Source organism: Nelumbo nucifera, chromosome 3, assembly GCF_055504915.1.
Source record: "Nelumbo nucifera cultivar China Antique chromosome 3, China Antique-T2T, whole genome shotgun sequence".
NCBI classification, from domain to species: domain Eukaryota; kingdom Viridiplantae; phylum Streptophyta; class Magnoliopsida; order Proteales; family Nelumbonaceae; genus Nelumbo; species Nelumbo nucifera.
In genome coordinates this window covers 89,614,812-89,626,917 of record NC_142651.1, presented here as the reverse complement: position 1 = coordinate 89,626,917, position 12,106 = coordinate 89,614,812, and the positions used below count along the sequence as shown (strand labels likewise).

At 40.8% G+C, this 12,106-nt stretch overlaps 1 protein-coding gene across 6 annotated transcripts in view; it reads right to left on the bottom strand.

Annotated features, from left to right (window-relative positions):
• PRP39-2 (Tetratricopeptide repeat (TPR)-like superfamily protein) overlaps window positions 1-12,106 on the bottom strand; it is a 101,265-nt gene that overhangs the window by 63,960 nt on the left and 25,199 nt on the right. The window lies entirely within an intron of this gene.

Sequence of the window (12,106 nt, the reverse complement as noted above, 5' to 3'; positions counted from 1 at the left end):
ATACAGGGCCATGGCACATGGAGTTTCAGAACTTCTCTAGATCTGTTCCCTGTTAGAAGAAATTGGTGTACAGGCAGAAGAACCTATGATGATATACTGTGATAACCAGGCAGCAATTAACATTGCCCATAACCCAGTCCAGGATGACCGAACTAAGCACATTGAAGTGGATAGACATTTTATCAGAGAAAGGGTAACTTCTGGAGAAGTTTGTCTTCTATACATTGCTTTTGATCTGTAGCTCGTGGATGTTCTCACAAAAGGTGTTGCAAAGAACAAGCTGGAGCATGATCTACGCAAGTTCGAATGTGTGGCATTTACTCCCAACTTGAGGGGGAGTGTTGAGTTGGTCCGAGTTGTTTTTTATTTAGTTAGGAAGTTGTTGGGCTTTAGGCCCATTAGTTTATGTTTTTTAAGTTGTGACGGTTCAGCTATATTAGTAGCCGCCCTACTAAGGGCATCCTTGTAATATCTCATCCTTTAAGTTAAGTATAAATATAATGAGATGTAGGCGGCTGCAATTAGTGATTTCTACTAGGTAGTCAAAAGCTACAAGCAATAGGCCACTGCTCCCACCCTCTCAATAATGTAGAAAGGGCCTGTGTTCCAGATTCCCAGCTAGCTGTGTTGCCACAAGCTCAAGAAAACCCTGGGGTGGAATTTATGGAGATAACGAGATGTATAAGGGAGAGGAGGAAGGGGGGGAAAGGATTTGGAAGTTAATAGAGAGTCTCTTGGACAAACTGAAAAGAGAAGAAGCTGAGAAAAATAATAGTGGTAGAAGTCTAGGGGGTGGAAGCTCACAGGGAAGTAGAGATGGAGATAAAGTAGAGGAAAAGAAAAGTGATGAGTTAATAGAGAAGGTGGTTGCCAAAAGAAATGAACAGAATGGGTCGGTTCAGACTTGACAGAGAAATTAGGCTGTAAAGTGAAGAAGTCGGATGACTTGAAGGTCTTCTAAGTAAAGGAAAGGAGGATGGCAAAGCTAAAAAGAGGAAATTGAGTGAGGCTGAGAGACTAAGAAGAGATGTTGAGGAAGATAAGGAGTTCAGTGAGAGAAAGGGGAGGAGGGGGAGTAACTAAAGGGGTAGAAGAAAGGGGGAAAATTAGTGGAATGAAGATTTTAAGCTGGAATGTTAAGGGGTTGGTGGGTAGAAGGAAAAGGCCATTAATACAGGAAGTGATAAGCAGAGAAGACCCAGATATAGTGCTGATTCAGGAGTCGAAATTGATGGAACTTGATGGTAGATGGGAAAGATCACCATGGAAGGCAAGGGAAATAAATTGGGCAATGAGCCCGGCTTGGGGAAGCTCAGGGGGAATAGTGACAATGTGGAAAGAAGAAATTTTAGAAGGGATGGAAGAGTTGATTGGGAGGTTTACTGTGTCCCTCAAGTTTAGACAAAGGGCAGATGGGTTTGAGTGGGTGATGACCAATACATATGGCCCAACTAGATATAGAGAAAGGAGTTGTGGGAGGAATTGGAAGACATCAGAGGACTTTGGGAAGGACCATGGTGCTTAGGTGGGGACTTCAATGTCATCAGATATTTAAAGGAGATAAACAGTGTTAGGGGTGGGGGAAATACAAGTATTAGGAAGTTTAATAGTTTCATTAACTGTTTTGAACTAAAGGAGGTTCCACTGATGCATGGGACATTCACTTGGTCCAACCTATAGGCAAATCCTATCTGTTCAAAATTGGATAGATTCTTATTCACAGCAGATTGGGAGGAACATTGGGGGGGTGGTTAACTCTAGAACCTTGCCTAGGGTAACCTCAGATCATTGACCTATTATTTTAATGGGGGAGAATCTTGGCAATAGAGGGCCATCACCATTCAGGTTTGAGAATATGTGGCTATCCCACCTGGGTTTTATGAAGCTAGTTAAGAATTGGTGGAATGGTAGTGCCCCAAGGACCAATTGGGAGGGTATCAAATTTCATTGGAAATTGAAGGATCTAAAAGCAAAGATTAAGGAATGGAATATCCTCCACCTTGGTAGAATTTTGGAAAGGAAACAGGATGTGATAAATCAAATTGAGGAGTTGGATGCAAAGGAAAATGAAGGCACATTTGGTGATAGGGATAAAGAAGAGATGGGTGTTGAGGAAGCAATTAGAGAGCATACTGTATAAAGAAGTTAGTTGGAGACAGAAATCTAGGCATAAGTGGGTGAAGGAGGGAGATAGAAATACCAAATTTTTTTATGCAGTGGCCAACGGGAGGAAAAGGAAAAATTTGATTTCAAAGTTGGAGATTGATGGGGTGCCCATTACTCAACAAGGTGAGATTGCTAGGACTTTTGTAGAGCATATTAAATCTATATATAGAAGGCCCCTAAACCTGAGGATTTGGTAGGAAGGTCTAGATTGGCCAAAACTTTCTGAGGAGGCAAAGGAGTGGCTTGAAAGAAAATTTGAGGTGGAGGAAATAAGGGAGGCAATTTTCTAAATGGATAGATCTAAGGCACCAAGTCCGGATGGTTTCACTATGGCCTTTTACCGGGATTGTTGGGAGATATTGAAGCAGGACATCCTTAAAGTTTTTAATGAGTTTCATCAAAGGGGGTGATTAATCCAGGGGTAAATTCAACTTTTATTGCATTAGTTCCAAAGAGAGTTGGAGCAAGTCACCCAAGAGACTATAGACTTATCAGTTTGGTTAATGGTTTGTATAAAATCATTGCTAAGGTCTTGTCTAGAAGAATAAGAGAAGTGCTTCAGATCTAATTTCACAAAATCAAGGGGCTTTTGTGAGAAATAGATAGGTTGTGGATCAAATTTTAATTGCTAATGTGTGTGGAGGATCTAAGGAGAAGAAAGAAGAAAGGGATTGTGTAAGTTAGATCTAGAGAAAGCTTATGACATGGTAGATTGGTCATTCTTAATTCAAGTGATAGACTGCTTTGGCTTTGGGGTAAAATGGTGCAAATGGATCCTAGGATGTATTGAGACCTGTCATTACTCAATCCTGGTGAATGGGTTTGTAGTGGATCATTTTCCAGCTACCAGGGGAATTAGACAAGGTGACCCTCTTTCCCCATTTCTCTTTACTTTGATAGCAGAAATGTTAGGGAAACTAATAGAGAGGGCAGATTCGAGGAACTTAGTGAGGGGGTAGGGGGTTGGAAGAGACAGGTTGCCTATCACACATCTACAGTTCGCTGATGACACAATTCTATTCTATGAAGGGAAGGATGTGAGGTGAGTCAGAAATTTGAAGAGAGTAGTGCAATTATTTGAAAAAATGACAAATTTAAAGGTTAATTTTGATAAGAGCTGTGTGGTAGGGGTGAACATGGAAGAAGGAGAAATAAGGGATGGGGCTGAAATTTTGAGATGTGAGGTGTCACAATGGCCTATGGTTTACTTGGGGATGCCTTTAGGGGATAATCCAAAGAATAATAGTTTTTGGAGCCCTATAATTGATAGGTTCACGAAAAGGTGAGCCTCTTGAAAGAAGAATTGTCTATCTCTGGGTGGCAGAATCACTTTGATTAAGTCTACATTGGCTAGCTTGCCGGTGTATTACTTATTTGTGTTTAGAATCCCTAAAAAAAATAAGTACAGTGCTGGAAAAGTTGATGAGAGATTTCTTATGGGAGCCAAGGGAGGAAAGGAGAGATCATAGAGTGAATTGGGAGTTAGTTTCCAAGTGCAAAGATGAGGGTAGCTTAGGATTAGGCAATATCCGAAAGAAAAATGAAGCCTTGTTGGGTAAATGGTTGTGGAGGTTTGATGGGGATAAGGATAAGTTGTGGACCAAGGTTATCTTGAGTATTCATGGATGGGCAAATGATGGCTAGGACTCTAGGCTTGTGGCAAGGACTAACCGGGCCTCTCCTTGGAAATCCATACATGTCATTCTTCCATCCTTTTTGCAACACATCAGGTATAATCTTTGCTCTAGAAATCAGGTTAAATTTTGGGAACACTTGTGGGTGGGAGATGTACCCTTGAAAGACCAATTTCCCTCTTTATTCTCCCTATTCTGTTTCAGAGGGAAGTGTGTGTCTGATTTTTTGGTGGGGATAGGGATAAGTTGTGGACCAAGGTTATCTTGAGTATTCATGGACAAGCAGATGATGGCTGGGACTCTGGGCTTGTAGAAAGGACTAACCGGGCCTCTCCTTGGAAATCCATACATGCCATTCTTCCATCCTTTTTGCAACATATCGGGTATAATATTTGCTCTGGGAATCAGATTAAATTTTGGGAACACTTGTGGGTGGGGGATGTACCCTTCAAAGACCAATTTCCCTCTTTATTCTCCCTCTCCCGTTTCAAAGGGAAGTGTGTGTCTGATTTTTTGGTCCCTTCTTAGTCAAATTTTGGGTATGATTGGGATTTGGGTCTTAGAAGAGGCCTTAGGGAGTCAGAATTGGGAATGGTTGTGGACTTAATTTAGATCTTGAATGGGGTGGTTTGGGACCCATCAAAAAGGAATAGTAGAATTTGGACTTTATCCCCCTCTGGGGTTTTCTCTTGTGCTTCCTTCTTAAATCCTTGGCACAACAGTCCAACATTTCTATTCAGTCTTTCCTAGTCAAGGAAATATGGGGTGAGCCAATCCCTCCAAGGATTGGAGCTTTTTGTTGGGAGGCATTCCTAGAAAGATGTAACACATGTGATTTACTCCAGAAGAAAAGGCCAAATTGGTGCTTGTCCCCAAACTGGTGCACCCTGCAAGGCTAATGGTGAAAGCTCCTACCACTTACTAATTTCTTGTCCCTTTGTTTCTGATATATGGGAATGGTTTATCTCTTTATTTGATTGCAGGCAGACCACTCCACCAGATATATGAAGTTTGTTTGCCACTTCTTTCCTTAGATGGCCTAAGAAAAAGGGGTAGGGTTATGTGGAGGTGTGTGAGGACTGCCATTTGCTGGACTATTTAGGAAGAAAGGAACTCTAGGACTTTTTCTGATAAGGAGAGGAATAAAGAAGGTATCATTGAGGTAATAATGGTTAGGGTGGTGCATTGGCTGAAGTCTTTGGATATGTTTGCTGATGTCTCTACAGATATCCTGCTGAATAGATGGATGGAAGTGGCAAATTCTGCTCCATTTTCATCAATTACCTCTCCTTTGTCCACCAGGCCCAGGGTGCGTAAAACTGAACTTTGATGGCAGTAGTGAAGGTAATCCTGGGCCCTCGAGTGTTGGTGGGGTGTTCAGAGATGAGAATGGAAAGGTGATTGCATTGTTTTCAGGCCCCATTGGGAATGGTCACTCTCTTAGAGCTGAGATATGTGCCTTAATGGAAGGTTTAAGAAAGATAAAGGAGCTGAATATTCACAGACTAATTGTTGAAGGAAACTCAAAGCTGGTTTTAAGCTGGTTACTGTTGGAAAGTAGAAGATTGACTCTTTGATTGATTCTCCATAATTTTAGGTTCATCAGTTTAGGAAACTTAATTTCCTAGAATCATGGGATATCCTAGAATCATGGGATATTAATTGGAGAATCCCACTGATATAGAAATTAGTTTTTTAGGAAAAGTTAGTTTCCTATTTTATCACCCTGTAAATTAGCTCTGTAAGTCTATATAAAGTTGTGTATATGCTCCTTCCAAAACAATACAATCAATTCATTTTTTCTCTCAAATTTTCACATGGTATCAGAGCTAGGTTACGACCTAATCCACACATAGCATCTCTTTGGTCATCTCTGCTGCTGGTTCAAGAACTCTCAAACAGTATTTGGGAGGTTCTTGAGTGTCCTTGATTCTTCTTCGAGATCGGCTACAGATCTGAACTCTACATTTTTGCTTCTTCTGGACTGTTGCGCCATCAGATTCATCCTTTTTTCTGGGATCTCTTTGTAGAGACATCAGATCAATCTGAAATCTTAGATCTGCTGTTGCCCAGAGCAGATTTACTGAATCCCTTTGGTTTCATTTGGATCCGTTTTGATTTTGAGTGGTTTCGATCCACTCTTCAGTTTGGTGGAGCATTACAGTTACTTTTTTTTTTACATTGGCTGAAAGATTCTTTAGGCCTTCATCGCCAACCCTTACTAAGTTTTTCAGACCTTCATTGTCTGTTTTTCTCTCTTTCTTGAAGCCCACCCAATATGTCAAAAGCCACCGTATCAAATATCACTGCACAATCGGAAGAAGTTTCCTCACATCAAGCATCTGGCGACCTGCAAAACATTCAGGCAGCATATAGGTTGAACGGGAAAAATTATTTGAAGTGGTCTCAGTTTGTTCGAACATATTTAAAGGGAAAAGGAAAGCTTAGCCATCTCTTAGGGACGGGACCGAAGGAAGGAGATCCAAGATTTGATGCATGGGACGAAGCTGATTCCATGATCATGTCATGGTTATGGAATTCAATGAACCCTGAAATCAGCGACACGTGTATGTTTTTATCCACGGCTAAAGAGATCTGGGATGCCGTCTGACAAACATATTCAAAAGCACGTGATGCAGCACAAGTGTACGAAATCAAAGTCAAGACTGGAGCAACTAAACAAGGCAACAAGACAGTTACCGAGTATGCAAATTTACTGCAGAACCTGTGGCAAGAACTTGATCATTATCGGTGCATTGAGACTAAATGTGCAGCAGATGCAGCAATCCTAAAGAGTTTTATCGAAAAAGATCGCGTTTATGACTTTCTTGCATGACTCAACGCAGAATTTGATCAAGTTAGGGTCCAGATTCTCGGCAAAGAAGAGGTACCATCTCTAAATGAGACTATTTCTCTGATTCGTGCTGAAGAAAGCCGTAGGGGGGTTATGCTTGAACCCCAAGTACTAGAAGGTTCAGCCATGACTACAAGGATGGAACAACCGAAAATACTGGAAGGAATGAAGACAGATTTGTCCTCTGCACGGGACAACAAGGAGTCTCTTTGGTGTACCTATTGCAAGAAACCAAGGCACACCAAAGAGAAGTGTTGGAAGCTGAATGGTAAACCATCGAATAGGGAATGGGGCTACCGAGGAGGACAACAGAAGAGTCGAAATCAAGCTAACTTCACCACAAATCAGTCGAGCCAAGAAAAGCCTCCAGACAAGACTGAGTTCAATAAGGAGATTGAAAAGTTAAGGGGGCTTCTGGGATCGTTGGAGAAACCTAGTGGTACAGGCTCTCTTGCAATCTCAAGTAAATTTTCTATTCCTCACGGGCTAAATGTCTCAGATGAACCTATTACGGATTTATGGGTTATTGACTCAGGAGCCACAGATCACATGACTCACTCCTCACTACATTTTAGCACTTACACCCCCTGCCCAAGCAATCGAAAAATAGCCATTACAGACGGTTCCCTTACTACCGTAGCTGGCCTTGGAGATATCCATATTAATCCATCACTTACACTAAAAAGTGTCCTTCATGTTCCAAAATTGTCCACTAACCTGATATCCATCCAAAAACTCACCCATGACATGAACTGTAATGTGCTTTTCTATCCTTCTTACTGTATATTTCAGGACCAGGATTCGGGGAAGAGGATTGGACTTGCTAAGGAGAAGAATGGACTCTACTATCTTGAAGAATCATGCAAATCAAATATTGTCCAGGATAAGTTATCTCTGTCATTCCTTTCATCATCCAACAAAGACACCATTTGGCTTCATCACTTTAGACTAGGACATCCATCTTTTGGAATTCTGAAAACTATGTTTCCCTCCTTGTTTAAAGGATTGAGTGTTGAATATTTTCATTGTGATGTGTGTGAATTTGCAAAACACAAGCATGTGCCCTTTCCAATCAGTAACAATAGAAGTTCAGTCCCATTCTTTTTGATCCATAGTGATATATGGGGACCCTCCACAATTCCAAATGTGTCTGGCTCACGATGGTTCGTCTCTTTTATTGATGATTGCACTAGGGTCTTTTGGATCTTTCTTCTTAAATCTAAATCAGATGTAAGTAGTGTACTCCCAAATTTCCATAATATGATCCAAAATCAGTTTGGGGTCAGAATCAAAAGATTTAGATCAGATAATGCACGGGATTATTTCAACCAAACTTTATCCCCATATTTTCAAAAAGAAGGGATTGTCCATGAATCCTCCTGCATTAATACTCCACAACAAAACGGAGTAGCAGAAAGGAAGAATGGTCATCTACTAGCTGTAACCCGAGCCTTACTTTTCCACCAACATGTTCCAAAAACCTATTGGGGGGAAGCTGTGCTTACAGCCGCATACATTATAAATCGATTACCTTCGAGGGTGTTGGGATTTAAAACACCAATGGAAACACTTTCTCAATTTTATCCCGATCTACGTACAACAAATAATCTCACCCCAAGAATCTTTGGATGCACTGCTTTTGTCCATGTTCATACCCATAATAGAGGGAAGTTAGATCCAAGAGCCATCAAGTGTATTTTTGTGGGTTATTCGTCCACCCAAAAGGGTTATAAGTGTTACCACCCACCTACTAAAAAATTCTTTGTCTCTATTGATGTCACTTTTGAAGAAAAAACACCATATTTCACTCAACCTTATCTTCAGGGGGAGTCTTTGTCATTCATTGAAGATAAGGACAGAGAATTGTTCCCGCTTGGTCTACCTACAGTTTTTCAACACCCAAACTCAGCATCTATACCAGTTCAATCTGTATCTGCACCTATCGAACCACCTCAAACCAAACCAACTTCTTCACCCATTCATACCAGACCCATGACAGAGAATGATGAATTTTGTGACTCTATGAGATTGCAGGTATATTCAAGAAGACGAAACCAGGATCCTAATCTTGTGCAGGTTCAAGATTCAACTCCTAATCCTGAGAATGAGGTAAATACAGTTCCAGAAATTTCTTCTGAATTAGCATCTGACCAAGATCTTCCTATTGCTCTTAGGAAAGGCACAAGAGAATGCACTAAACATCCCTTATATCCCTTAGCAAATTTTATGTCCTTTAAAAAATTCTCACCATCACATAGGAGTTTCCTAGTTAGTCTAAACACCATTCATATTCCTAATACTTTATCTGAGGCATTATCTGATGAGAAATGGAAAGATGCTATGAGAGAAGAGATGCAGGCTCTAGATAAGAATCAAACATGGGAAATTGTTAACCTACCACCAGGAAAGAAACCCGTGGGCTGCAAGTGGGTTTTCACAGTAAAGTACAAGTCAGACGGCTCTCTAGAAAGATACAAGGCAAGACTCGTGGCAAAAGGAGATACACAAACCTATGGTGTTGACTATCAGGAGACATTCGCTCCAGTGGCTAAGATGAATACGGTAAGAATTTTGTTGTCACTAGCAGCTAACTTCGACTGGTACTTGGAGCAATTTGATGTAAAGAATGCTTTTCTTCACGGTAATTTAGAGGAGGAGATATACATGAATATTCCTCCGGGCTTCAAAGGAAATAAAGTTTGCAGGTTGAAGAAAGCACTATATGGTCTCAAGCAATCACCTAGGGCGTGGTTTGGAAGATTTACTAAAGTTATGCTTGCTATCGGATACAAACAAAGTCAGGGAGATCATACACTCTTTATAAAGCATTCGGATGCAGGGGGAGTCACGGCTCTTCTGGTATATGTCGATGACATAATTGTGACAGGAAATGATGAAAAGGAGAAGGAAGCCTTGAGAAGATGCCTAGTCAAAGAATTCGAAATAAAAGAACTTGGGAGATTGAAGTATTTTCTAGGGATTGAAGTAGCTCATTCCAGTGAAGGCATCTTTATCTCACAACAGAAATATGTAACAGATCTTTTAAGAGAGACAGGAAAGTTAGCATGCAAACCATCCTCTACACCGATTGAGCCAAATCACAAATTGGGAGAAGCAAATGAAGATCCAGCCGTGAATAGGGAAATGTACCAAAGATTAGTAGGAAAACTTATATATCTTGCCCATACAAGGCCAGACATAGCATATGCCGTGAGCGTGGCTAGCCAGTTTATGCACAACCCGAAAGAGGTTCACCTACAGGCGGTCTATAGGATACTACATTACCTAAAGGCTCATCCTGGCAAAGGAATCTTGTTTAAAAGAAATACTGGATTAACCCTAGAGGCATACACCGATGCAGATTATGCAGGCTCTCCCATGGATAGGCGGTCCACTACAGGTTACTGTACGTTCCTTGGAGGAAATATTGTGACATGGAGGAGTAAGAAGCAGAATGTGGTAGCTAGATCAAGTGCGGAGGCAGAATTCAGGGCAATGGCTCAGGGAGTATGTGAATTACTATGGCTCAAGATAATTTTGGAAGACCTAAAGATCAGATGGGAAGGTCCAATGAGATTATTCTGTGACAACAAGTCAGCTATTAACATTGCTCACAATCCCGTCCAACATGACAGGACAAAGCACATTGAGATAGATAGGCATTTCATAAAGGAAAAGCTGGATAGCGGATTAATTTGCACTCCATACGTCTCAACGAATGGTCAACTGGCAGATGTGCTGACAAAAGGGCTTTGCAGTGTGGCATTCCAAGGACTTATCTCCAAGCTGGGAATGAAAGATGCATATTCACCAGCTTGAGGGGGAGTGTTGGAAAGTAGAAGATTGATTCTCCATAATTTTAGGTCCATCAGTTTAGGAAACTTAATTTCCTAGAATCATGGGATATCCTAGAATCATGGGATATTAATTAGAGAATCCCACTGATATAGAAATTAGTTTTTTAGGAAAAGTTAGTTTCCTATTTTATCACCCTGTAAATTAGCTCTGTAATTCTATATAAAGTTGTGTATATGCTCCTTCCAAAACAATACAATCAATTCATTTTTTCTCTCAAATTTTCACAGTTACAGAAGGACAATGGATTGTGGAAATATGCAAATGAGAGAAGGGAGGACTGCAAATGCTTTTGCAGATACATTGGCAAAACAAGGGGTGGGAAGGGAACAGATGTTTTGGGCTGTATTATAATCATATTTTCTTCTTTCTCGGGAGAGTTAAGCCTATTTACCTCTTCCTAGCATGTTGTAATATTATTGTCCATTAATAAAATGATTTCTGTAATTGATCAAAAAAGAGGATGGACTTAGAGTCTTGGAAGCGGAGAGGGGAAGATATTCTTGGAAATAGGACTTAGTCTCAAAATGGGATGAAAGTTGGATCCCCTTCATAGAGGATGGTCTCTCTATTTAGAACAAGACTACATGCATGAAGCTGGAATTCCAAAACATTCTTTTGTTTAGTGTGACACCTGGGGACAGATCCCATTTGTTTCTCTTCTTAGAACATGTGTCCTTCAAGACCAAGAGACAATTACAGCATGATCTTGGGTCTCCTCAGAGAGCGACACGTGTCAATACGACACTCAACTACAACCAGTCGTGGTTTCCCTGAGGCACCAATCACATATCTAACACCCTGAGTCTAACCTTCATCATACTCCTTTTGCCTAACTTGCCTTTTTTTTCAAAAAAAAGGTTAACTTTATCCAATAAAAAGAAGAGGTACATGAGGAGATGTACACACCAATTAAGCACTCAGAAAGTTACATAGGCAGAAAACTATCACTAAATAGGTAATCCCTGTGAGCGCCAGATTTAGCTAGATTGTCAGCTTCAGAGTTTAGCTCCCTCGGAATCCAGACCATATGAGCATTTAAAGAAGAGAGGATGTCTCTCGCTTCAACCAGGTACCACTGTTAGGATTAGAAAGCCAATTAATGGTGTTGGCTGAATCTCTTTTAATGGTAAGATTTAATAAGCCCATGTCCTTTGCAATCCTGATGCTGGTTAGAGCTGCCATGACTTTGGCCTTTGTTGAGGAGGCTATTCCAATCGGCCCACTAAAAGCCCAACTGATAATACCATCTCTTTTTTCAAATTACACCTCCAATACCCACTGCACCTGGGTTTCCAAAAGCACTCCCATCAAAGTACAAGATCATCATCTCCCCTTCCTCATCCGATCTTAAACTGCGGAAAGCGATGAGTTGTATGTGATTAGAGTGAAGAAAATTTACAACGTTTCTTTGGAGGTCATCGAATGTGACACCTCTGGAATAAATTGAGCTGGAAGTCCACAAAAGCATCTGTAACAGATTAGAGAAATCAGCTCCTCATAGTTTTTTGTTTTGTTGGTAAACACCCAGTTGTTTCTCTCTTCCCAAATGCTCCATAAAATAGCATGTGTAGCAGATTGCCATAAAGTTTTCCCT